The sequence below is a fragment of the Eptatretus burgeri genome, chromosome 5 (genome assembly GCF_056783735.1).
Source record: "Eptatretus burgeri isolate ZD-2024b chromosome 5, Ebu_testis_v1, whole genome shotgun sequence".
Taxonomy (NCBI): domain Eukaryota; kingdom Metazoa; phylum Chordata; class Myxini; order Myxiniformes; family Myxinidae; genus Eptatretus; species Eptatretus burgeri.
Genome location: NC_140965.1, coordinates 36,903,522 through 36,929,363, shown reverse-complemented (window position 1 = coordinate 36,929,363; position 25,842 = coordinate 36,903,522). Strand labels below are relative to the sequence as shown.

The following is a 25,842-nucleotide window of genomic DNA, read 5'->3' as shown; positions in this document are numbered from 1 at the left end:
AAAAAGTTGTGGACGGATCCAGATGAAATTCTGTGGACAGGTTCGGTGTGTGACAAGGACGAACTGATTCGACTTTGGTGAAGATCCAAATCCGGATCCGACTACTAGAAATTTTTAAGTGATTCTAAGCCATTGAGAGATGGGGCCAAAAAAGATATGAAACACGATATCAAAAAAAAAGTTGTGGCCGGATTCGGATGAAACTTGGTGGACATGTTGGGTGTGTGACAAGGAAGAAATGATTCAATTTTGGTGAAGATCGGGATCCAGATCCAGATCCGACTACTAGAATTTTTAATGTGATTCTTCACCATTGAGATATTGGGCCAAAAACGATATGTAGCACGATATTTCAAAAATGTATTGGGCCAGATATGTTCTTGTGCATCAGGTATTACAGGGCGGAGGTATGTGCTCTACCGGGTCCCCTTCTAGTTCCTGCTTTTTTTTGTCGTTCTCACAGTTGTCGGTGTACGTTTGCTGATATGTCGCCTTGTATTTTCATTTTGTCTTTTTGCAATCGTTGGGGTTGGATTTGTTACTGTTTCGGTTGCTTGTGTGATACCTTCTATTCGCACCTGTTTTTCGCAATCATTTGCAAGGTGGTTTAGGGTTACTTTTTCTGGCTTATTGTCTTTGTGTTTGCTTATAAATTGTATTCAGCACTGTGTTGAACTTTTCACGTCCTCGGCTAATTCCACAGTTGTCATTGTGTGCACTTAGTTGATTTGAGGTCCATCAGGCCGCCACCTACTTCTCGTCTCGGTAGGTACATTCTCTGTATGCATTGAGTGTGTGTGTGTGTGTGTGTGTGTGTGTGTGTGTGTGTGTGTGTGTGTTTTTTTTTCCCACAATGACAAAACTTGGAATGAAACAGTCGTTTGTATGGTCTTCTGTACACATAATAAATGTTTTGCACAATTTGCAACGACATGCAGAGGATGAGTTATACATTTTGCATTTTAGTAATGCATCTATGAAACCTGCCTCCCTGTTAAAGCATGCAGGGTTTTCATCGTTTTTGGCAGCTGTTAGCATACCGTGGGACCTTTAATGCAACTAATGCTGGCACATGGGACACCCAGTTTAACGTCCATCCGGGGGATGGCACATCCATTGGTGAACTACCCTGACAGTTTATGGCTGGGCCGAGATTGAAAACCAGGCAAGGTAGCTTAGAGGTGAGTGTGCATACCTCCAGGCCATCCTGGTAGCCCGTTAGCTCTGATACAGTATATATATATATTACAAATGACTACACAGAACATGGAAATGACGATAAAACAATGAAGTTTGTTGGTTACTGCATTCAACTGTTTATGCTGTTGACTAAGGAGATATACCAGCATACCAATGCTCCATGCACATATTTATCTATAGATAAGAGAGTTAGATTGACGCAGGATTATTGGCCTCCAATGGCAAGACTCGACACAAGGGATGATGCAATCCTAGAATAGGATGGTAGACTAGAAGGCCGTTGTTCGGCTTTTGTACCCAACAAGAAATCATATCTTCATTTGCCTTTCAGCCACTAACCTGTAAAGAGTCACAGAACATTGGTATCACAAGCCGTCAGCAGACAGTTGATTCAAAAGTCAGTGCCACTGTGCCAATCAATTCTGTCACATATTTTGTGACTCACTCAGCATGACAGCAATCTATTTACAAATACAAGCTTGTGGGTAACGCCTTTAGTGGCCATTCCACATGAAGACATTTCGCCATATTCGATAGAATTCCCTCTCATCTGGAGGAATATCCTCTGCAAGGGATGGCCATTACATGCTCTACAAGTTGCACTGGTACTCGTGCAATTGCTTCAGAAATTGGGGTGCCTGGGTGATCATTACATTTGGAGAACAGTCGCCCACCTCTTTGATGAAATACCACATCCACATCATTTGGAGGGCTGTATCAACAAGAAGGGAGATGAGGATAAAGGAAGGAGAGAGTGAACGGAGCAACCTGCTGAAAGCAGCCCCTTGACTCAATGTAGACCAGAGAATCTTTTAAATATCACCCATTCTCGAACTTATAACAAATTTTGGCATCGCTGGACTTCCACCCCACCTCCGATCTAAATATTGGACATTTTCATTGTTTGTCGGTATATAAACAGATGCACAAGTAAAGATATCAGAGGATGTATCAGAGGCAGTCTGTGCAAGTGGAAAAGATAGCGAGGGGGGAGGTATGGGGAACATACAGGATATCTGAATTCTGCATTCTTTTAGAGAGGAAAAAAAAATACATTATTCGTTCCTGAAATTATTTACCTTCGCTCGAAACATTTTCAACGTGTTTTCACCAGGGATTACAGTTGGAGACATTGTATTACAGAGATGTACTTGTGGTGCTGGACAAGTAGCTCCTCAATTTTAGTGCATTTGGACCACCCAGATTTTACACCCACTCCTCCCCACACCCATGCCCTTCAGCATATCCCCAAACTCTACCTTTATTCATCATGCCAAATCAACTTCTTATATGTATTGTTTATCAGCTTTTCCTTGATTGCGTTTCTGTACTTAATGTGCGTGAGTCAAAAATAATATTGCAAAAATGTACGTGTAACTTTTCTTTATCCATTACAGATTTCATCAAATTGTATCACGAAGAAACAAATGCACAGCCGTCGTTCAAAATGGTCTTTTCCTACGACGTGAGCCCAAACATATCATTTATTTTGTGACCTTGTGGGTGATCAGACGGACAACCCGGTGAGCCTGGTGCTGCGTAGCGTAGCGCGTCGCCTCGCCTTATCGGTCGGGCGTCCGACGCCCGTCCCACGGGTCCAGCTGATAGCGTCTTACCAGAGCCCAATAAGGCCACGTGAGGGGCATAGCCATGCTTGGAATTCTCGAGGCTCTGGAGAAGCTACACATTTCTTCGCCTTCCATTCTGCGTATTTGGTTATATAAATTACCCATTTAATGATTGGGGTCTTAGTAAAACCAACTGTTGGTCAAACTTACACTGAACTCGAAAATGATAATCTCTTCCAAAACATTGAACATTATAAAAAAAATAAAAAACCTCATATACATGGTTTATATGTTTACTGGTCAGAGACAATTATGGAACAAATTAACAGGCTGTGCCATTTCTGGGCTCTGTAGTGGCAGATATGACAATATGACGGGTGGCCCTTGTCATTCTGTAACATCCAATCATAATCTTCCAACACGAACATGACTTATTCAGTTACAATTCTGAGATAGTCCTTGGATTAGAGCAGGGGTTCTCATTGATCAAGGAGGTCGACTTACTGGATGGAACATTGGGTGGTTGGTGGGTCACGAAATAAAATTCACCTAAAATTAAACACCTATATGTCTAATAAATATAACCTGCCTTTTTAAAGGTATATTTAAAGAAATGACCGAGTTTCTGCTTGAGTGGCAGTTACGTAGCACACTTTTCTCAGCAATTATTTGCGGCAATATATGTTCGCAATTGTTTTCACAATGTGAAGGATTGATTGGAGATGATCATTGATCAGATTTGATCATAAATTCAACATCTTCATGGTTAGAGTGGAGAAGGATTTCCTGCAAGTGTGTACGCTCCCAAAGAAAGAGGCCGTTTGATGGGCATGCCGACAAATTGCTGGGAAGGGTGATTTATCAGAGGCCTTTATGGAATTGTGCCAGGCTTGTTCACACTTTGATACTGTGCTCGGCTTCTGCATTATCCTGCACATTTATTGAAGTACTTTCCACGTCACACGGAAACAGATCTGGAAAACAGAAACGTTTTTTTTGTGTGTGCAGGCTCCATAGTTTTACTTTACTTTAAAAAAAGAACAACCTTTTAAAACTATTGTTTGGCATGCACGAAGCCTCATCCAGTGTACATCTATATATTACTAAAACTCTCATCTTGTATGTATGTATGTTCCAAAAATACAGCCAAACTGGTACACGATAGCGCCAAAGTTTTAGGGCCACCTTACTCACCATTCTCCTGCGGTGTGCAGTATCAAGTTTCGTTCAAATCGAGCAACAAAAAAAATTATTAAAAAATCAATTCCCAATTCAGTCAAGTACTCTTCGGGAGTATTTGATCAATGTAAACAACCACAGCGGTATAGTTCACTGGAGCTATCTTTTCTTCTTTTTTTTTTTTTGAAATAATTTTTTATCAACCGCTGTCATCACGGGAACGGATTCACGGGTCATCTAGTCCTTACTATAATTCACGGACCAGTGTTTGTGCGTCTGTTTGTCATTCTACTCCTCCTACAGTTCTGGGTCGATCACTTCCATACTTGTTACATAGGACCAGCATGATCCCAATTAGTGTAGATGGGTGTATTATCTTTGCCGGTGATCTTGGGGTGGGTCGGTGGGGTATGAAAATTCTCTATGTGAATGTGTATCATGTCGCGCTGCCTCCAGGTGGGGGAGGGTATTACAAGTCCCCCATTTGCAGTGCAGTATTCCTGTCCCCACCTTTTCCAGTGCAATGAGGTGTTTTGAATTATAATTAGGAGGTATGTTTTTGCTTCATGCACATTGCCCAGGTTATTTATTTTTCCTACATGGAGCTGTCAGTTGCTTATGCACAGCTCAAATAAAGGTATGCGTCAGAAGAATGTGTTGCATGCTTGGAACAAGACAGCCAGTAAGGTAGGTACTCCACTAATTCTAAAAATTTGTGGATCGGCGATGACATCCAGAACATCCATGAATTGGAAATGCACAAACAATATCCCAAACTGACATTGTTGTTCTTTGATGTCCCTCCATCCCCTGCAATGCTCCAAGACCTTTCTTTCCAAGAGAATCTGTTATATAGCAGGAGTGTCTGTCCGTGTGTCTGTCCCCGAACTACTCCCTCAGTTTTGGGGCTAGCCCCGTCAAACCTTCTGTGAAATGTTTTGGGGTCCCAGCGGATGTCCTAAGGTGGGTGTGACATTTCATAAATACCCCAATACAATTATGATTTTAATTTTCCATCTGTATGAAAGTGCTCCCAATTCAGAAGTAAACACAATCACTGGTTCGATAATATCTCAACGCAAATGTGATTTTGAGTTTCCACCCGAACGACCTCACTTTTATCCATTTTAATGTGGGTGGCAGGTTTCATAAGTTTCTCAATGCAATTATGATTTTAATTTTTGATCCGTACCAAGTGTTTTGTATCCACCCTTTCTCGCCGGCAGATTCATATGTATTTGGTGTCAAGTAAGAATGGCTTATATACGCGTATACCTCAAAGAGTGTTTGTATTTTATTATATTAATGGTATGGTATTAATTTGTGATTGGAATTATGCTGTTTGTAATGAAAATATAGAGAGGTTTAGTTTAAAGCAGATTGACGAAATGAAGTTGAGAGTTTCCACCCATGACATTCACAGATTCAGCATTTGTGGTTTCGCCATTGTGTTATCATAGAAATATTACCCACCTTACTTCTGTTGGGACCAATTACAATAAGGCTTTTTGCCCAAGTCCTTCACGAACCAGCTATCCATGCCTGACATTTGACTGAAGGTGGCACATGAATGTGGAATTTATTGGTGCAGACTTTTTTTTGAGGATGCAAGCACCCTCCCGTGCATAGTCCGGGTACCTTGCAAGTATAGGATTATTTTAGAAATGTTTGCTGAGAGCCAGGTCACAGGCAATGACTTCAGGCCAATTTGGTTCATAATCTCAGCGAGGCGGTCCAGATAAGTAGAATCCTAGCCTCAGATGCTTCCATACAGTCAGCCAATCCGGTAATGCAATCTTTCACCACCATCTAAGATCATCCACTTTTCTACCATCATTAACCCCCCCCCACATACACACACACACACACACACACACACACACACCACACCCCAAGCCCTCCTTCCAAATTTCCAGCCTGAGAGTTTCCTTCTGCATCCATCTTGTCCACCTTACGCATTCGCTCCTGCCCCTCAATCCTCCCCACACACATTGCTTGTCCAGGTATGCCTCGATCTTGGCCTTCAACTCTGCCATTGATGTTTACCCCCTCTCTACTGGTGAACAGTACTCCATTGAGCTATAGACAAATTCCTTGTGGTCTGTGAGTTTCCTCTTTAGTTTTGACTATTAGGGAATATCGACTCCAACTCTGACTCTGGTTCTGCCTCAGACTCAGGGTAAACATCAGTTTATCTTTGCTTCAGGTCAGGTTAGGTGTGGGAGCATGCACTGGAGCAGCGCGTCACTACGTCCACTTTCCACTGGGACTCCAGGGGCCTCCGTCTGGCCATCCCCCTGGAGACGTCTGGCCCATCCTCATCTCCTTGAGATGCTAATCAACCTGCTGCAACCATGAGGCATGTGGTCGGCCCATTAGCCTCCTCCACTCACGAGGCTCTCTCACTGAGAGAATCTGGTGAGCAGGATTAATACCAGGAAAACGAGCCACATGTCCATACAGCCGCAGCTGAGGCTCACGAACTATACAGGTAACAAATTTCATCTGAGTCTCTCGCTCAGCAACCACTCGTCAGACACAAATGCTCACCAGTGATAACCGAGGATTCTCTGAAGAGAGTGAAGTAATTGGCCCAAAATTGTAGGAGTTGCATGACAAACAAACAAACAAACAAGATTGTCGTCTTGCATAGCATGATAGTTGCGACATCCCTAAAACAAAGTTGACCTTAAAAATAATTGATGGTTGAATTCAATGACCAAATATGCAACTCCTCTTCAAATTTCAAGTCAATGGGATGAAAATTGAGGATCTTGTAAATGTGACAAGGTTGTTGACCTTTGGCCTGAGTTTACCTTTTGATCTCAAAATCAACAGTCTGCTTGCTTATGACCAACTCTACTAGGTGGTGAAGTTTTGTGTGATCTGCATGTGATTGACATGCAGACAGATAGATAAACAAGGTGTCAGGCTGACAAGGATGACGAAAATCATGCCAATGACATCACTGTCACCTTGACCTTTGAACATGGTTGCAATTTGTTATCTGTATCCTGAAGCATTTCCAAGTTATCGTCTTTTTTTGTCCTAAAAAAAAACCTTATGATTCAAAATGGGTGACTTCGTTGCCATGGAAACGACATTATACGTCAACATTTTGCCGCCATTTTGGAAATGTGTCTTCTATTCCTCAGCCCTTGTAGAAATCTTGTGTTTTATAACAATCGGATTATCAAATCTGCTTGGAATTTGTAAGTAATGTTTTCCAACACATTTGTGTCAAGTTTGACATCACGTCACACAAACTCTTTTGGTCATATCTGTTTCATTCAAATGACATCACTCTCTCCTTGATGTTTGGCATATATCATCAAAAAGCATTGGCAGCCTCACTTCTGTCCTTTGGAATCCTCTCGGAAAGTTTGACGAAGAGAGCAAAAAGTGTTCATGAGTTATCACATTCACAGACAAACAGACAGAATCGCAGACCAGACCAACCAATATACTTGCAAATCTTTGATTTGGCAAAAAAACAAACACACAAACAAACACCAGTCCATAAATTATAGTCAGGATTGCAATCGTTATCATACATACCATTACAAAAGCCCCTGCTAGAATTAAATACAGTCCACTAATTGCAAACCAATTTAATTTTAACCGTGTGTGATATGAAGACAACCAAATGTTAAACATACATTAGTATCCGTCCTTTGGCATCATGCATTAAGGCATCAAATCAAGGATATCTACGACAGCCATATTCAGATTTCGCCAAATGCGGAGTAGATTTTGTTGCAGTAATTGCAAATTACTTGGTAGAAATCGGTTTTTCCACAGTGTCCAATTCATGGTCCGAGAGTTGTTCGATGGTGTTTGTTCGCACTTAGTGGGTACCAAAGGAAGAAGCTGCTGCCCATTGTCTCTTCCAGGCAGAGGTGACTGGACGTATGCCATGTGGTAATATCTTAATTCAGTAAATGTGTCCCACCCATACTGCAAAATGCCTTCCTTGGAAAGTGGTAAGTGCTCCACTTGCAGGTCTACTATGAGCCTTAGATACTGTAAAACAAACATATATATATATATATATATATATATATATATATATATATATATATATGAGCCTGGTGTTGGCGCAGTGGTTAGGGCAGCAGCTTGGGATCCAAATGGTCCTGAGTTCAAGCCCCGTTGGGCCACTTAATTAATACACCAGGGGGTTGACTCAGCCTGTCATCCTTCCGAGGTCGGCGAAATGAGTACCAGTATACTGGGCCGGTGTATACCCCAGTTAAAATTGGTGTACCATATCCCTGTGTCGTAAGAGGCGACCAGGGTTGCGTCAGGAAGGGCATCCGGCGTAAAACATGTGCCAAATCACGATGCAGATCATACGGATGATCCGCTGTGGCGACCCTAACGGGAGCAGCCGAAAGAAGAAGAAGAAGAAGAAGATATATATGTATATGTATATATGTATATATATGTATATATATATATATATATATATATATATATATATATATATATATATATATATATATATATATATATATATATATATATATATATATAGGCATGATGCAGTATAGAACACGTTTACTGTTAAGCAGAAAAACATTGGAAAAACAATCATTCATCATATATGGAATGGAAAAGCATCGATCTCATTTCTCAAAGAATTTGGTGTGAAATTTATTTTTCCTGATATTGATTTGTAATTCTCAAAAATGAAGACTGAACGATCTGTGAAGTATGTTTTTCCTTTTTTAAATACTGTTACTGCTGTGGAAATTGACAGAACACCATAAAGGTCCCAAGATCAGTAAGGCCGATAAGTCCGTGTTCAGATAGATTTCCCACCGTTGTTTAAAGGGAACTATTCATGTTAACCGGGCTGTGATCTTTGAGTTAGCCGTTATTCTTTACTATCGTTATTTTGGACCAACCACGTCCACCACCAACATCGCTCTCAACAACCGCTTTACAACAACCACCACCACCACCATCACTCTCAACAACCGCTTCACAACAACCACCCCCACCACCAACATCGCTCTCAACAACCGCTTCGCAACAACCACCTCCACCACCAACATCACTCTCAACAACCGCTTCAGACCACCGCCTTCCACCACCACAACCACACCTGCCTCTCACCAAACCACACCATCCTCACCACTTCGCCAGCAACAGTCAACATCTCCACACCACAAACATCGCCTCTCCTTCGTCTCCGAAACGACACCATTTTTGCGCGAGCGGCGTCGCTGCAGGCCGACGTGGGACGTTTTCTCGTCGGATCAAGCTTGGTGATCTCGTGCACATCCGCTCTCCGCGCAGAGGTCAGAGGTCAGAGGTGATCAGATCGGAGGCCAAACTGCGTCTCACCGGCCCTATAAAAGGATGAGCAGAGCGCCAAGCTCGCGTTCAAGTTGGGTCGCGTCGAGTTGATCGGTCGGTCTGAGTCAGTCTGGAGAGGTCGGGAGTCGGGAGGAAGCCAGAAGCCAAGGAGCTGCGTGGAAGTCTGGGCTCGTGGCGGAGTCGGGAGCTTGGAGCTTGCAGTGGGTGGCGAGTCCAGGCATCGCCAAGGAGACGCGAGCTGGAGGCGCAGCCTTGCCTGCTGTGTCGTGCGTTCGTGTGGAGAGAGCCGGAGAGAGCTCGCCAGCCAGCGACAGGCGGTCCGAGGTGATCGGGCTTCGGCGCAGTTCGAGCATCACTGAGGGAAGGATGGGTTCTTACAGAGTATCAACTCGAAGAGAGCAAAGATCCGTTCGTTCCTCTCAAACGAGTCGCCGACTGAGGCCCGAATCACCCGGCCGCTTGGCAAGGCCTGAGCTCGACCGCGGCTACGCTAGCTGTCGTGGGGAAGGAGCATCGCGGGTCACCCAAGCGCGTTTGTGTGGAGAGAGCCGGAGAGAGCTCGCCTGCCAAACGGAAGGCCCGAGCTCGACCGTGGCTACGCTAGCTGCTGTGGGGACGGGACGTCGCGGGTCGCCCAAGCCAGACACCACGAGGGTGCAGGTAACCTGCAGCGGTCTCGTGGGACTCGTTCGGTCTGCCAAGTCCCACGCCATAAAGACCAAAGAGGTCCAGTCTGACCCCATTGCCTTTGATGGGGTCTTTTTCCTGCTTTTATTTCGAATGAATGTTTGGCGCCGAGTCCCGTCAGTAAAACTGTGTAAGTGATTGTACATTAATAATTACTTTTCGACGGTTGTAGCGCTTTGTCTTGCCCACGTGCCGTGCCGCATTCATTGCTTGTTCTGTATTCGTGCATGTTGGTTGTTTTGAATGACTGCATGATTGTTCCTGCATACGTAGAGTAAATAAATGTGCTGGTTTAAATGTTAACCCGTTCGTCGTGTCCTCTTTCCCTTATTGGAACGCCATCTTGCATTGCGGAATGTTAGTTGGGTTTTAAATACCCGTTAAATAGAATCGGATCCGGCGAGGTCGGGTGATAATACCTGCTCAGTTATCTCAGAACGGAACGGACCGCTTGAGCGGTTCATGTCTAAGCCGAGCTGCGTCGAGGGACGGTCCCTCGGTAGGCTACCCACGCGAGTACTTAGGGTCAATCGCCGAATCTCGATATACCTATTTCCCGCGGGTAGAATACGGACTGGGCCGTGGTGGGGTTGAGAACCCACCTGTGACAGGGTTCTGGCATGGTTCCAGAAAGTCACGACTGGATTGCTCGTTCGGTGGGCGAACCGGCTGCGATTGGTTAATGCGGTCGTTCGCACGCCGACCGGCACGAATACTCCAACAATACGTATAGCTCTTTTGGATAATATATTATGAATTCCCTTACAAAGAACGTCAACACGGGGCCGAGACCATTAAGCCCATCAATCCTGTGCTCTGGTCGCCAACATATGGTTGTTTCTTCGTTTTCTATCCTTTTTTGTAAATGCTGAGGATCAAGCAAGGAAGCAGTCCATCCCATTTTTAGTCTTTGGTGTGACTTTCTCAAACCATTCCACCAGCGAGTCTGGATACATTTGTTTGTGAAACTCATCATATTTTACCTTCCCATTAATTGCCAGTAAATCAATAATTCATCTTTAGGTGTTTCCACATCTTCTTGCAGATATTTGTTTATTCCTCATAATGTTTCATTGAATTATACCATTAAGGGTGGACTTTGGAGGCCAATTTGGATATGTGATTTGCTCAAGAGATATCATAACTTATTGTTGAGCCCCAAAATGTTGAATGAATGAAGTTCTTAAAGAGATTTATTAAGGAAGTAGATGGGATGGTTCACTAGACGGTCCTTTCTGAGAGAGTGAGAGTGGGGCATTTCATTTGTCAGGGTTGAAAGAGTTGAACAAGCTCATGATTCTATCAAGATCTGCAGAGAGGGAAAAGGCTGCTACCTACCTATCTGAAGGATGATGGATGTTATAGCAGAGGGTGGAGTCATCAGTAAAGAGATAAAGAGGATTTTCCAGAGAGTCAGATCGTTCATGAAGATTCGGAATAGGACTGGGCCTAGAACACTGCCTTGGGGCACACCAGCCTTGACAGGGAGAGGAGATGGGAGAATCCTGTTGAGAGCCATATCCTGACTACAAGAGTGGATAAAGTTGGTAATCTATGAAAGGAGGTGGCCTTAGATACCCTCAGCAGAGAGTTTGGAAAGCAAGGTGGGGTGCCAGACAGTGTCAAATGCATGAAATATATCCAGAGAGACGATTTGAATCTCATCTGTGAGATTAAGGGCCTCCATCCATTGTTGGAAGAGCAAAAGCGGCATGTCCAGGATGGAGTGACTGAGTTTGAATGCGAACTAATGGTCTGAGAAAAGCTGTTGGAGAAAATGAAGGATTTGATGTTAACTCGGATGATGGATTCCAAGACATTGCTTAAAATGGAAAATAGCTGATCGAGATCTGTTTTTGTGCCATGTTTCTGGAATGGGGTGATATTGGTTTACTTCCAAGTAGATGGAATTGGATCTTCAGGAAATAATAGGGTAAACAGAGCAGAATGAGGATACATATATGAGTAACAGGGCAAAATTTCATATATGAGTAACAGGGCAAAATCCTGGGCCTGTTGCACAATCAGAGTTGAGTGTTGCCAGAAATCTCTCCACCTTCTCAGGTGAGAAAGATACCTGAGATGATATGCATTTCCTAGATTTTCACTGTGCACTTGTTTTCCTTTTCGTATCACTTCACATTTATTGTTGAGTTTGAAGCATTTAAAGGCATAATTAATAATTGGTTTTATTACATATTGATTTTAAAATTTATCAGAGGATCAAATATTTATATCACAGTCAGGCCAAAGTCACCAGGAGGCATCAATGTACGTAAACGTGAATTACAATGATATTAGTTGGCAAGGGACAAATTTACATGTTATGCATGTGTTGAACCCTCTTTCTCGGCCTTCAGTTTGGAAAATAGTTTTTTGGAAAAAAAACATTCCGAGGCCTTCTGTTTGGAAAATAAATCAGATGATGAATTGTCCTCATGTGGAACAGTGGGGCACAGTGAGATGTGAGCTACACTACATTAGACAGGAGAATGTTTCCAACATTGAAAATAGTGAAGGAAGTAAATCCGTCCATTTTAATTGGAAACTACACGCTAAACTCCAGTGTCCTTTGTAAATGGCTGCCACGTCTCATTGTTGGTGTGTGTGTGTGTGTGTGTGTGTTTGTGTGTGTGTGATTTTACCCACCCACCCTAGCAATATGTATGAGGGTCGGTACAAAGTAATGCCTCTTGTTTTATTTCTCATTAAATCTGTTTCCAATTCCAATTAAAATTACAAGTATACACATGTGGCAAATATGAAGTTCTTTTTCCACAAAGTCTCCGTCAACTGCAACGCACTTTAATGAGCACAACAATCCAATTGTTCTTTTCCGGTGTCGCTGCGGTTGTACGCTGACCACTTTGAGGCTTGTCATCGATATCGGTTTCCCCGCTCTTGAAATACTTTGCCCAACGTCTAACGGTGCTCACTTCAATGGTGCAGTCACACTACAGATTATTTAAATGCCTCTGAATATCCACTGGAAGAACCTCTTCCGCAATAAGAAATTCAATAACGGTTCTCTGCTTTGCACGCACATCTAGCAGGACAGCCATTTTGAAAGTGTGGTGTAATGTTGTCACGTGACCGATCACAGTACTGCTCAACTTAAAATGGATGGGAAATACAAACATTTCATTGTGTGATCTTGTGTAGCTTTCATACGATTCTTTGGTTACAAACTGAAAAGTAAGAGGAATTACATTTGTGCCAACCCTTGTGTACAATGTTAAGGCGGAAAAAGATCATGAACCATGCTCTATGCAGTGTCAGTGCTGCTGAAGCCATTTGTATGGTTTGGGTCACAACCCTAGATGGGTCGCCACTCCGACACTGTAAGTCAGGCAAGGAATTTGTAATTTGGCCAGGGTGCCAGCGATATCTCGCCAAGTCCTCGCAAAGGACACTGTGGGATCTTTAACATCCACTAACTAATGCTGACAGACAGAGCACCCATGGCACACACAATGATGAATCACTGCCTGTGAAACACCAAGATGGCAGTTTATCGCTGAGCCAAGATTCAAACCCAGGTTAGACGGCTTAAAGGTGAGTGTGCATACCTCTTGGCCATACTGCCAGCCCTAAGACAAAAGCTGAGAAGATTGTAGTGTTCGTGGGAATAGGGGATAGTTGGGGAGAATTTGGATTTGTATTTTATCAACAGATGATCATTGACCAACCTGTAAAGATGAGGCGCTTCGAGGAGGAGTGATGTAAGGGACACATCAGCCATTTTAGAGTTAATGCCATATCGCACTATTTTAACCCTTACCCTATCATCCGAGCCTATCATCATCATCATATCATTAAAAAAATGTCGCTTACATCACTCCTCCTCGCAGGGCCTCATATCACCATTAGACTATTTCGAGTTTAGACGAAGCATATGATTTGTTTGCAGTGTCAATGCTGTTGTTTTTTTTTCTTTAGATGAATGCTCCAGACATATAGCAGTTGTATCCTTTTGCATTCTAGACAACAGCTGAATACAAGGTCTGCTCTCTTCATAGAAGCTAATATCTCTGCACAAAAACATACTGCAGGCCTCCAATTATTCTTTCAGTCCCAGAATTTGCTGTCAATAAGATATGGGCTACAAATTACCTACTGCTTTCGCAGTCCTCATAATTCTCCACCTGCAAGTCTGACTGGACGAAATAGGTGCACTCTCAAAGTCTACACACTTCACCTGCAAACACACACACGTCATCAAAAAGTTTTTCTTTCAAAAGATATGTGTTGTTTCAGAGGTTTTCTGGAATTGCTATTTTAATACTTTTAGACATTTATCAAATATAAACAGAGAAATCATGTTTTATTGTTTTGGGGGGTTTTATTTACTCCTATTATGTGTGCACAATGGCCAGATTTTGACTGGCCCTCAGCAAGACGTGAAGATGAGACGTGAAGATCTCTAGGCTCTCCCTTTGACACTCCTTGCCTTCTCCCTGGACTCCTCTAAAGCCCACCCACCCTCTGTTCTTTTCGATTTCTCCATTTTAATTTTGTGAATTTACCACAACTGCCCCACTCCCCCCCACCCCACCTTTTCCATTAAATCCCCTGACATGAATATCTACTCTAGATGGATGAGGTGTGTGTGTGTGTGTGTGTGTGTGTGTGTGTGTGTGTGTGTGTGTGTGTGTGTGTGTGTGTGTGTGTGTGTGTGTGTTTTAATGTGGAATGTTATACACCAAAATGATCGTCATGACCTCCTGAGTTGATTAGGCTAATTGACGACAAAAAAAATCCATTAGAATTCCCATGTTTTAAACGCACACCATGTTAAGGTATATAAAGCAGCACAATACGTCCTTCTTCCATGGCATGGTATTCTAATTATAAAATAAGTAACAAAAACAATGATAACATTGTAACAAAGCACATATTAATAAATACTCATAATATTTACAGCAACACCAAGAATAGTAGTATCATATGGCAATAATAACAAACATATAATCCCTGCACTGGCCCCAAGCACATCTGGGTGTGTTGAAAGGTTTGGTGAAAGGCAAGTAGAGCAAGCAGGTGTGTAACAAGGCTGTAAAGACCAATGAAAATTTGGTCCATCGGACTAATGGGCCCACAAGTGTAATAAATAGGTTGACTTCATATCTGTGGCTTAATATGAAAATTGAAAAATTAAATGAAAACTAATACCATTTTGTCTACATTGATAGTCTTGTTGTAAATTGTTCTTCTAAAGATTTATAGGGATATTTGGTATCAATCATCATTCATGTTGACGAAGTCGTACTTGTATGGTGAGGAGAGTTAAAACTAAAAAAAAAATCACCACTGACTTCAGTAATCACTGAAATATAATCACCGAAAGCAATCGCTGAAAACTTTCCCAACTCAAGCATTTTACTTACTTTCAGTGTTTCCTCCCCTTCTCCCTCTCTTCCTTACTTGTTCGTTCATTGCCTTTGTGCTTGTCCCACCATCAGTTCTATCTTACTCTTCCAAGAGGAGCAAGGCTTCAAATTACAAGCAAAGTCATGGAATCCATCATTGCTTCCAATGCAAATCTTTCCTGTTTTCAAACAGTTTGATCACAAAATCAGTTTGGATTCCATATGCTTCTGCTCCTCTGTCTCTCAGCAATGCTTGAAGGCCCTAAATGTCAATCAAAATGTCAGAACTTTCTTCCTGGACATATCTCAAACATTTGATACAGACTGGCATCCTGCTTTGCTTGCCAAGCTCTCTGCCTGTGACATTCATGGCTGCCTCCATTCCTGGATTTTTGCCTAAGACTGGAAAAGCTTCAGTCTCTTAAACTTCTAGGCCTCACCATCAACCATGCTAACCCTAACAAGCCTCACCATCAACTAACCCTAACACCATAGCAAAGCTAGTCTCCAACGCCAGCACCAGTCTGGGCATTCTCTGTTGATCTATGTCTTTCCTTGGAAAATCAGAGCTACTCACAGTCGACAAGGTTTTTGTCTGTAGAACAGTGGAGTACTGATCTTCACGATGGGCTGGCACCCCAACTTCATATCTGTCTCTCCTGCATTCTGTTAAATGTAAAGCTCTCCAATCATTGGAATATCCCATGATGAGGCCAAATCGCAAGGGCTGTTGATCTCACCTCGCAGGCAGGATGGTGGTCCCTCTGTTTTACACCCTCTGTGTTCCCCCAACGTTGCTCCCTCTGCTCTCTCTCTCTCTCTCTCTCTCTCTCTCTCTCTCTCTCTCTCTCTCTCTCTCTCTCTCTCTCTCTCTCTCTCTCTCTCTCTCTCTCTCTCTCTCTCTCTCTCTCTCTCTCTCTCTCTCTCTTTCTCTCTCTCTCTCTCTCTCTCTCTCTCTCTCTCTCTCTCTCTCTCTCTCTCTCTCTCTCTCTCTCTCCCTCTCTGGCTCCTATGACACTCCCCATCTACTCCAGGATGCTCCACACCTCACCTATTTTATCCCTCACTTTCCTGTCTGTGAAACCACCTCCCCGAGGTTGTTCTGTTTCACTCTTCCCTCCAGAGCTTCATGCAAGCAGTGCGTCACAATCTCTTGTCATCCCCAATTCTGATCCATTATCTTTATTACCCTCACTAACCTTCCTCACTCAACCATTTTACTTTCAGTGTTTCCTCCCCTCCTTCCTCGCCTTTCTTGTTAGTTTATTCCCTTATTGTTTGTTGCACCATCATTTCTATCTTGCTCCTCCATGAGCCTCTCTTTCATCACGAAAAAAAGGCTCAGGTTTGATGTTTTTACCATTGAGTACTCTTCATCCATGACTACACAGGCAACCAAGTGTCAAATATCCTCTGAAAAAGGGTTGGGTGTGATGGGATAACAGACGTGTGGATGAGGGAGGGAATGGTTGAAGGGTGCATCACTTGCCCCGAGATGAAAAAAAACCCACATCATAATTCATACTTGTCATCATAACTAATATTACATTGATTCAATTGTCAAGACACATGTTTAGTTATTCTGTTGATTGTTTCCTGTTACCCATTTAATTTATTTGGCTTGGTAACCTATTTTCAGCAATGGCTTGTAAGTGGTTACATATCCATTACATCTTCCTATTTGCAAGGAAATATTAACACCTGCATTTACAACAAGGTCAGGACAAGATCTGCACTTGATCATCATGTATCACAGAGATAAAGCACCCTGATATTAGTACATCACATCAATTATGGACATTATTCATTTTCTATCTTGAACACTTACTGTATATAATAGGACCAGTTCCTTATATGCTCTTCGAGTCTTGCTGAAAGCTCCAAATATAACTTATGTTGCTGAAATTTTTCACATTGAGTGTTCTTCCCCATTCACGCTTAATACCATTCTTACACCAGTGTCCTTGAGACTTTAATTGTCCTTCATTGATCATTGTTCATCATTCTCCTTGAGTGAGCTGGCAGGATCGCGTTGAGCAGGGGTGGCCAAGAATTTTTTTTTCTGGTGGGTCACGTAAGAATTTTGATATGTCGTCACGGGCCGCATATCTGATTTGTAATAATAATACCTCGCCATCGAAATAATATTCAAATTCATTATGCGTGAATGGTTAGTGCCATTAAAGTTGAATGCGTTAATATAGTTTCGCATGATAATCACAGAGAAGTGACTCGTGAGTTTGTGTATGCCAGATTGTCCAAATGTCTGTTAAAGTAAAAGTTTTTTTTAAATACTTATGCAACGCAGTCTTTTAAATATGTATCTGTCATACACAGCGTGTGTGTGGGGTCCAGAAGCAACCAGAGAGGAGACCGGGGATCTAGTTTTCTGGTCTGCAGACTGGCTTTATTATAGAAGGAGAAGTATTACAATACAACAAAATGGAGAAAATAAATATAAGCTTCAGCCGATCCCCCTCACTGGTTCTTGGTTATGAACACAACAAACTAAGATAATACGCTGAATTAAATTTCCTTTTCAGGAAAACTAAATAAAAAGTTATCCTTTTCAGGAACTTTGCACTTTTTTTTTTAATTCAAGCAACCATCTCATGCGATTGTCTGGCTTTCTCTTTGTCAGACATGTTCTCATATTTGGCTGCATGTTTGCACTCGAAGTGTCGGTTCATGTTGTATTCTTTGAATATGGCGACACTTTCATTGCAAACTAAGCACACAGCTTTCCGTGCGACATCCGCAAAGAAGTATTTTGATGTCCTCTCCTTGGTAAACACTCGGCATTTAGCATCTACTTTTCTCTTCTCTGATAAACTACTGTTTGTATTGCTCCACTGAAGTGCGACAAATGCAAATTCCTGCAAAATTGAAAACTATACACTGTAGCTAATTTTCGTGTGGCTCCAATGCTAAACCATTGGTTGCTATGATGAGCAACCAATCATAGGCCCACACTCTGCACGCAGACATTGAATTGTTTTTCCTGCTGTACAAAGTCCACCAATAAAGTAAAATAAAGGTCCCCAAAATGTTATTGCTTCGACTGTGTTTAAATAACCATTTTGATCAAAATGCAATGATCTGGTTTTTTTTTAGGGCAGAAGAATATAGTCTGGTCTGGGAGTCATGGCAGGCCAGACAGAAGTCATATACTGGTCGGATTTGGTCCCCGATCCACCCTTGGCTTAGAGGGATGTACACTCACCTCTGAGCTGTCTAGACTGGTTTTGAATCTCTCATGCTATAAACGGTCATCCTGGTGTTACACAAACAGGGCATTTCATCATTGTGTATGCTGTCCCTCGGATAGACGATAAACCGGGTGCCCCGTCTGCCAGCATTGTTTGGTGGACATTAAAGATCCCTTAGTGCGATTCATTAAGAGTAGATGAGCTATCGTAGGCACCAAGCACAAACTCCTAATTTCTGCTCTAACCTCCAGGGGTTAAAGGTATTGGCGACACAGCCGTGCCCCCAGACATGTGCTGCATTCAAAAGAAGATTTTCCGTGAGTCCTTCACCAGTGTACTTCAAGCATATCTGCATGCTGATCTTCTCACTTTATTGTGTAGCAAGCCTTGAATGTGGGAAAACCAAGTAGTAATGTGCAATGATTGTTTTCCCACATTAAAAAATAATTCCAATAAGGATGCTCCCTTGGACACATCACTTGCACCCACAGTGTAAGTGAATTTCATTTGTTTGACGTTCTTCTTCACAAGGAATTGAATGACACACCTCTGTTCCGCAGCACACGCGACCATGTTGGCCGCCATCTTGATTTTACCAAGAATGATTCGACCAGCGTTAATGCTCCTTCCTGTCCAACTTGCTCAGAGTAGACAATGCCATTGCATGAGATTTCAAAATTTATTCTTATTTTTACATGTTCTTGAATAAACAATCAAGCTTGAAGCAGGAAAATTAAATCTTCAAGGTATTATTTGCCTCGACAATACACGTAAACAATCATTGACCTTTTTCAACAATGATGTCTGTGAGATGTCAGTGACTGACCAGCCATCATTGTTCTCCTGTAACTCCCTTATTATTCCATCATCCTCTTTTTTTTTTTCCACCCTGTATTTAGTTTTGTTGGATTTTATTTGTGACTGTGAGTAGCAACAGTGCTCATAACGAAGCGGTAGATCATATGGAACGATGGATATATTTTTTTAAAATATCTTTCTTTTGAAAGTTAAATTTCAAGAGAAAAAGCTACTCACTCAAAGGGATGGATATGTGAGCGAAATATTTTATGAGCAAACCATTTGATTTTTCTTACAGGAAATATCATTGAAAAGAGTCTCCAGCTTTGGACAAAGCATTTTGCCAAAAAGAGAGATTAATACTGGCCCGAGTTGTGTGTGGGAGGATGGGAAGGAAGGAAATGGAGGTCGAGGCTATGGAATCGGAGGAGGTAGTTCTGGGCAGAGGGTTGGCATTGTGGTCATTGTGGCACAACACAATCCATGTGGGTACATAGGAAAAGTGGGCTAAACCATGGAACAGTGAACACCATAATGGATAGGTAGTTGTCACTAAAAATATGATTTTCTGAGAATGCAGAATGTTAAAACAGGTGAGATAGTCCTACACATGGCACACAAAACCAAAACAAATAAATATTTAAAAATTAATTAATGTGAAGTCGATAGTCAGAGTTTCTCAGCCAGCTCTTCAGCTCCAATGGTGCTTACAGCCTTTCTGCCAGTGGTCCTGAGCACCAGCATATCATGTACTGGATATTTATTCTGGTTCACAACTGTCTTTCTCAATCTGTAACTAACGTCACAATCGTTTTTAGCATTTTATCAGTTGCTGAGGATTGGCTGTCCCACAAGTACTGCCAGTGTTGACGGTATTTATCTGCATGTGTACAATATATGTGTAGATAATACATATGTTCTGCCAGTGTAAGAACAGGTTCGCCTACACTTTTATTTATCCGTAATGGGAGTAAAGTATAACAATGTTTGGGCGCAAAGAAATAGCACAATTTAATACAAAATATTGCATCAAGGAAGAATGAAATGATGAGGAGTAAAAAAGTAAGACGACACACTGACAATGAGTGAGACAGCGGCACAACAGATGTTGGCTGTCTTCTAAAGAGATTGAAGGTGGCCTAACGTGAAGGACAAGTTGAGAACAGACAGACAAGAAGCGAGAGCAGAAGAAGAGAATCTGATAACACAGGCACTGACACCACTTGGTGGTTAAAACTCTCTCTGTGTTTTGCAGATGTAAAAGTCACAGTTTACGGGAGGCAGCAGGTATGGCAACATGAGTAGGGTAAGGTGAGGTCAAAAAAAAAGAAATGTGTTGGGGATATTAGTTTTGAAGGCAAACACTGAGTTAAAACATCCTGCCTTGTCCCGAGCAGATTCTGCTGTGAAGCCGTTTGAGGGAAAACATGCACCGTAGGCAGACTTAGCAAGGCACCACCAGGATTTTCGGAAGGAGACAGGTTGCAAGAGTTTAGCCTTGACATTAACACAATGATGTTTCCTGAGTTGACTAAAATGGATACACACTTGCTGCAAACTTCATGGAGTGACCTAAAGTTTCCCTCAGTCAGATTAACCTTCAATAAAGACAAAGCAAGCTGCTTGATAGCCTTGCTACAGAATTCAGTGCAGCAGAGCCACGGATGAAGGAAATGATAGCTGCAAATAAGATGAGATAAACCGGTGCATGAGATAGAACAAGTAGACATTATGAAAGCTTTCCCAGAGAGTCAATAGCAGATGCAGAGCAAATGGAAGACCAATCCTTTTGTGAGAGGACAGAGGGCAGTCCTTGTCAGTCGAGCTGAGTGAATATCCATGCTCTGTGGTGCTGTGGTAGCTCTCTAAGAAGAGGGAGATAGATTTGGACTTTCATCAGAATATTGGGCAGAGGAGTCGAGCAGAATGGAGGACCAGCTGAGGTTGGATGGAAAATTGGTCATCAACAGGTCCAGGAGATAAGATGTACCATTAGCATAGATCTGGGTTGAGAAATTCACAGATTGGGTCAAACGCATTAAGTCACAGAAGTCCTTCGATGGAATTCCATGGTTGATTGTTGTGGTGTCAAATTCTAGCTTAATGACATGGTGACACTCAAAATTGCCACCGTTGAGATGTGTGGCTATTAGTTGGTCCATGTTAGTAAATTGAGTTTGTTTTGTATGCAGTGTTGAGGATGGTGGAGTTGCTGTCACTAGCACTGACCAGGACGTAACAGAACAAAAAGAACAGTATAAAGGGTGGAGGGTGAAAGGGGCATACCAGCACCACGATTGAGGAACAAAATATAGGAAGACTTGGAGGGATAAGGGACACATTGAAGACTCAGGGCAAGGAGGTTAACAAAATGGGGTGAACAAAATGGATACAACTGCAAGCTCTGAATCATGGAAAATTAAGGAAAACTGGAAACATATAAAGAGATGGGGTTGGGAAAGGTTAATGGGGATAGAAAAGATCATGGTTGTGGATGGGAGATGATCTAACATGGCGGTGAACAATTGTGTTGAAATCCTGGAGGGAAAAATGAGATTTAAGAGACTGAGGAAGATGATTCCACAGGTGGGAAAATAGAGCAACGAATCAGTGGAGGTGAGCAGTGATTCTGGATTTTCAGAGTTTCACCAGATGGGGGTTGCTGGCAGATGGCATACATTCTGCCTAAACCTGGGAGGGGGGGGGGGTGGGAGGATGTGCGTCAGAGCATAGACAGGGCAGAGGATGCAAGACTAGAAAGGATACAGGAGCAGACAGAAAGACAACCGAACGGTGTGCGATGTGAAAGTAATTAGCCCATAGACTCAACTTCATCGTGGGAGATTCCAATAATCTTAAAGGCTTTAGTTTCCATGGCATCAAGTGTGGGCAAGGTGGGAGGCAGGGGCACCGGCCCAGAAGGGAGAGCAGTACTCTTTCATGCTGTGGATGAATGCCTTGTTGGGAGATAAAAGTTGAGATGAACATGAGGTGTCATCATCGTTTGGTTGATGGTATATCACATTAGAATAACAGATGGTATTGAAGAGGAATGCTCAAGAAGAGGCATTCTAAGAGGTTTAAGTGGGGCTAGCACAAAAATATGCGGAGAAGGAGATGTTAAAATGGAAAAAGATAATAGTTTTAAAGGTCAAGCCTGTTATAGCAGAAAAGACAATAGCCATGGTGAGACACAGATGAGTTGGGGGCGTGCTGTCAGAGGGACGTTTTGCTTCTGTACAGAGATTGCAAGGGCTGCTCATCGTCTTCTGCACCACTGTTAATGAAAAGGCCACCCCGACTCTTTCCTCGGGATTTAATGGGCACCCACTCCAAGGTCTGTGTTCATTCCTTCACCTCCAGGTGTAATATCAGCAACGAAGGAGCTGAGGCCATGAAGCTGTTTTACGAGATTTCACAACCTTCATCAAATGGTCGCACCTGCTCTCAGGTTCACTCTCTTGTTTTCTCCTTCACGTGTGTTGAGTACAAGTGCTTAATATTATCTTTCTCCTTATTCCTGTTTTGTTATTCTTCCTGTACATTCCAGTTTGATACTCCTTTACCCTTTTCTTTTGTTTTGCATTTCTTAAATATTTTATTGCCTTGTGAATATTTCACTGATTTTCTCCATGAGAAAAGTAAAGGTATCTACTGTCTAACATGATGATGTCTGCTGCCTTCTTGTTTTTCTCATATTTGATTTGTTCATCTGAGACAGTACATGTATTGTTTTAGGAATGCACTATCATAAGTGATTCTTTCATAAATGAAAAAAAAACTGCTGAGAGAGGATGTTCCAGTGAAAGTTCAACCTCATCAGCAATTCAGTTGCATATAGAGCATTTAAACTGAACTGAACAGTAAAACAGGAGATTGAAGAAGTGATGTCAGCAAAGGCAGAGAGAAGAGATGTACAGCATATCATTGAGGAAGGGTACCACGGTTGATGGTGATGAGTCGTTCTTTAAAAGAAAACAACAAGTCTCTTTGTTCATTGTTATGCTTTTCTATAAGTTGCTTTTCAATGGTGTAAGGGCCAACTACATACTACTGACACAAAATTTGCAGAATTTCCAGCTCCTCACCTCCCTAATTCACAGCCACACTCCTCTCCCTCCTTTTTAATTGCACATTTCCATTCCCTCACAGTTCTTTTTTATTTCTTCTTTTCTCTTCCCCCCCCCCCATATTCCAACAACTTCCGCAACCCCAGCAGCATCTCTTTTCTATACCTCTTTTGCTTTCTTTCATATGCAGCACAAGGCTGCATGGTAGCATCATTGGCCGAGGACATGGCTGTGCTGCTGATGCAGTGCCTAACTAACCATGCAGGTTAGGGCAGGGATTTGGAATTTAGCCAGGGTTCCGACGATAGCTTGCCTACTCTTCGCCAAGGACACTGCAGGATCTTTAAAGTCAACCAACGAATGCTGACAGATGGGATTCCCATTTAACTTTCATCCGAGGGACAGCGCACACGCATTGATGATTCGCCCTGCCTGTGAAAAACTAGGATGACAGTTTATAGCTGGGCCGGGATTCAAACCCAGGATAGACAGCTTAAGACAGCTTAAGATTCAAACCCAGGATAGAGAGAGCAGAAGTGAGTACCTCTTGGCCATCCTCCCAGCCTTTTCTCTTCGATCCTTTCTTTTTCACTTCCTTTTCTCATATTCATTAAGTAAAATTAATCCTCCATCCCCTGCAAAGGTTGCCCAAAAGCTTGCCTTTAATACTTTTCTTAAATATTTTATTGCCTTGTGAATATTTCATTCATTTCTACCTTGACTGTTCAGGAACAGATAAAAACATTTTTACATGCTTATAATCCCCTTCCAAACAAAAATAAACTCACGTGTGGTCATCAGTTAGGGTTAAACAACAGTGGGAATATGTATGCTTAAAATACAAATTTTAAACCAGGGTTGGTAGTTTCCTAGAACTTGGTAGTTCTTGGTCGTTATGATCAACACATTTATATACCATTTTTTTTGCTCTGGACTTATCGAAATAATTATCACAGATAACAAGGAGCCGTGATGCTTCTGTTCACTCTCTGAAGTTTAGTTTGTTCTACCAATGTGTGCAGGTGGTTGTCTTCACACCACACTCCTCCACACTTTCCAAGGAAAATAGTCTCCTCAAGTTTTGTGTAAAGAGCAATCTCTTTCTGCATCAGATGTTTTATCTTCTCATATTGTAGTTTCTACTAATATATATATATATATATATATATATATATATATATATATATATATATATATAAATATTTATATATATATATATATATATATATATATATATATATATATATATATATATATATATATATATATATATATATATATATATATATATATATATGATGTGCCAAAAAAATATAATTTGTTGCTTTTTCTGTTTAGGGATAGATTGGGGATATTTGCGGATTATCGAGTTTGGGGATAGAGTGGAGGGGTTTTTTCGTTTTTGTCATCCTTTTTGTCCTTTACTGGAAATATTTCATTTTCACCTCCGCTACTGAAGGTGGACGGAGGTTATGTTTTCACCCCTGTCTGTTTGTCCTTGAGAAAGATATCTCAAAAGTTGTCTACGGATTAGGATGAAATTTGCTGGACAGGTTCGGGTGTGTGACAAGGACAAATTGATTAGATTTTGGTGTAGATCCGGATCCGATACATTTTTAAGTGATTCTTCACCATTGAGAGATGGGACTAAAAACGATATGTAACACGATATCTCACAAAGTTGTGGATGAGTTTGACAAAATTAAGTAGATGAGTTAAGTAGGTGGCAAGAACAAGCCGATTTGATTTTGTTTAAGGTCCAGATGCAGATCCTACCAATCAGTTGAGAAAAAAACGTAAAACTGTTCAGTCTGGCAGAGGTATACGCTCTGTCTTGTGCCGTTCTCATTTTAAATGCTGTTGTTTTCTGCTTTCTGATATAATTATGTTCGTCCTGACTTGATCCAGCTGTTGAATAAATGAGTGGAGGATTGAAGTTAACCGTGGTGCTTTCTCCAGCCGCATTCCTCAGAATGTTCAGCCTCAGCGTTTTATCATTGTTTTGCTTCTCCTGAAATGTCTTTCCTTATTTATGATCACCTCCACCTCTCTATCTCACCACCTTGAAATCTACTTTCTTGAACCTCATTTACACATATTTCTGTGTAAAGATTGATCGTAATTAGGTTTAAAACTTTTCTTTAACAATGCTGCCATGTCTCTTGCACGGAATGACAATAGGGAAAAAAATTCGCTTCTTGATCAACTGACAACACGGAAATCATAATGAAGCAAAAACGATTTTAATTTAGTGAGTGCAATGTTGAGAGACGATGGATATAGTAAGGCAATTAAGTGATGGGGCATGCCCATTCGCTTTATGTACTGCAGTCATTCCTCCATTGCAATGGCATTTTTCCATCCCACACGTTCTCTGTGCACCACTCAACACACTGGACTATCATGGTTGACTTTGCTCTCAATCTGAAGCGGAATG

The 25,842-nt window shown here is 41.9% G+C and overlaps 1 protein-coding gene across 6 annotated transcripts in view; it reads left to right on the top strand.

Annotated features, from left to right (window-relative positions):
• The window catches only part of LOC147026245 (uncharacterized), a 165,889-nt gene that overhangs the window by 42,282 nt on the left and 97,765 nt on the right, over window positions 1-25,842 (top strand). For 2 of the 6 annotated variants that reach the window (XR_015058188.1, XR_015058186.1), the window contains exon 2: window positions 22,699-22,786. The exons of 3 other annotated variants lie outside the window; for them this stretch is intronic. The gene's annotated coding sequence lies outside the window, so the exon portion shown is untranslated. Of the gene's footprint in view, window positions 1-5,992; window positions 6,439-22,698; window positions 22,787-25,842 lie in introns of those variants that run through there. One more of the 6 variants, XR_015058187.1, reaches the window with a different exon arrangement.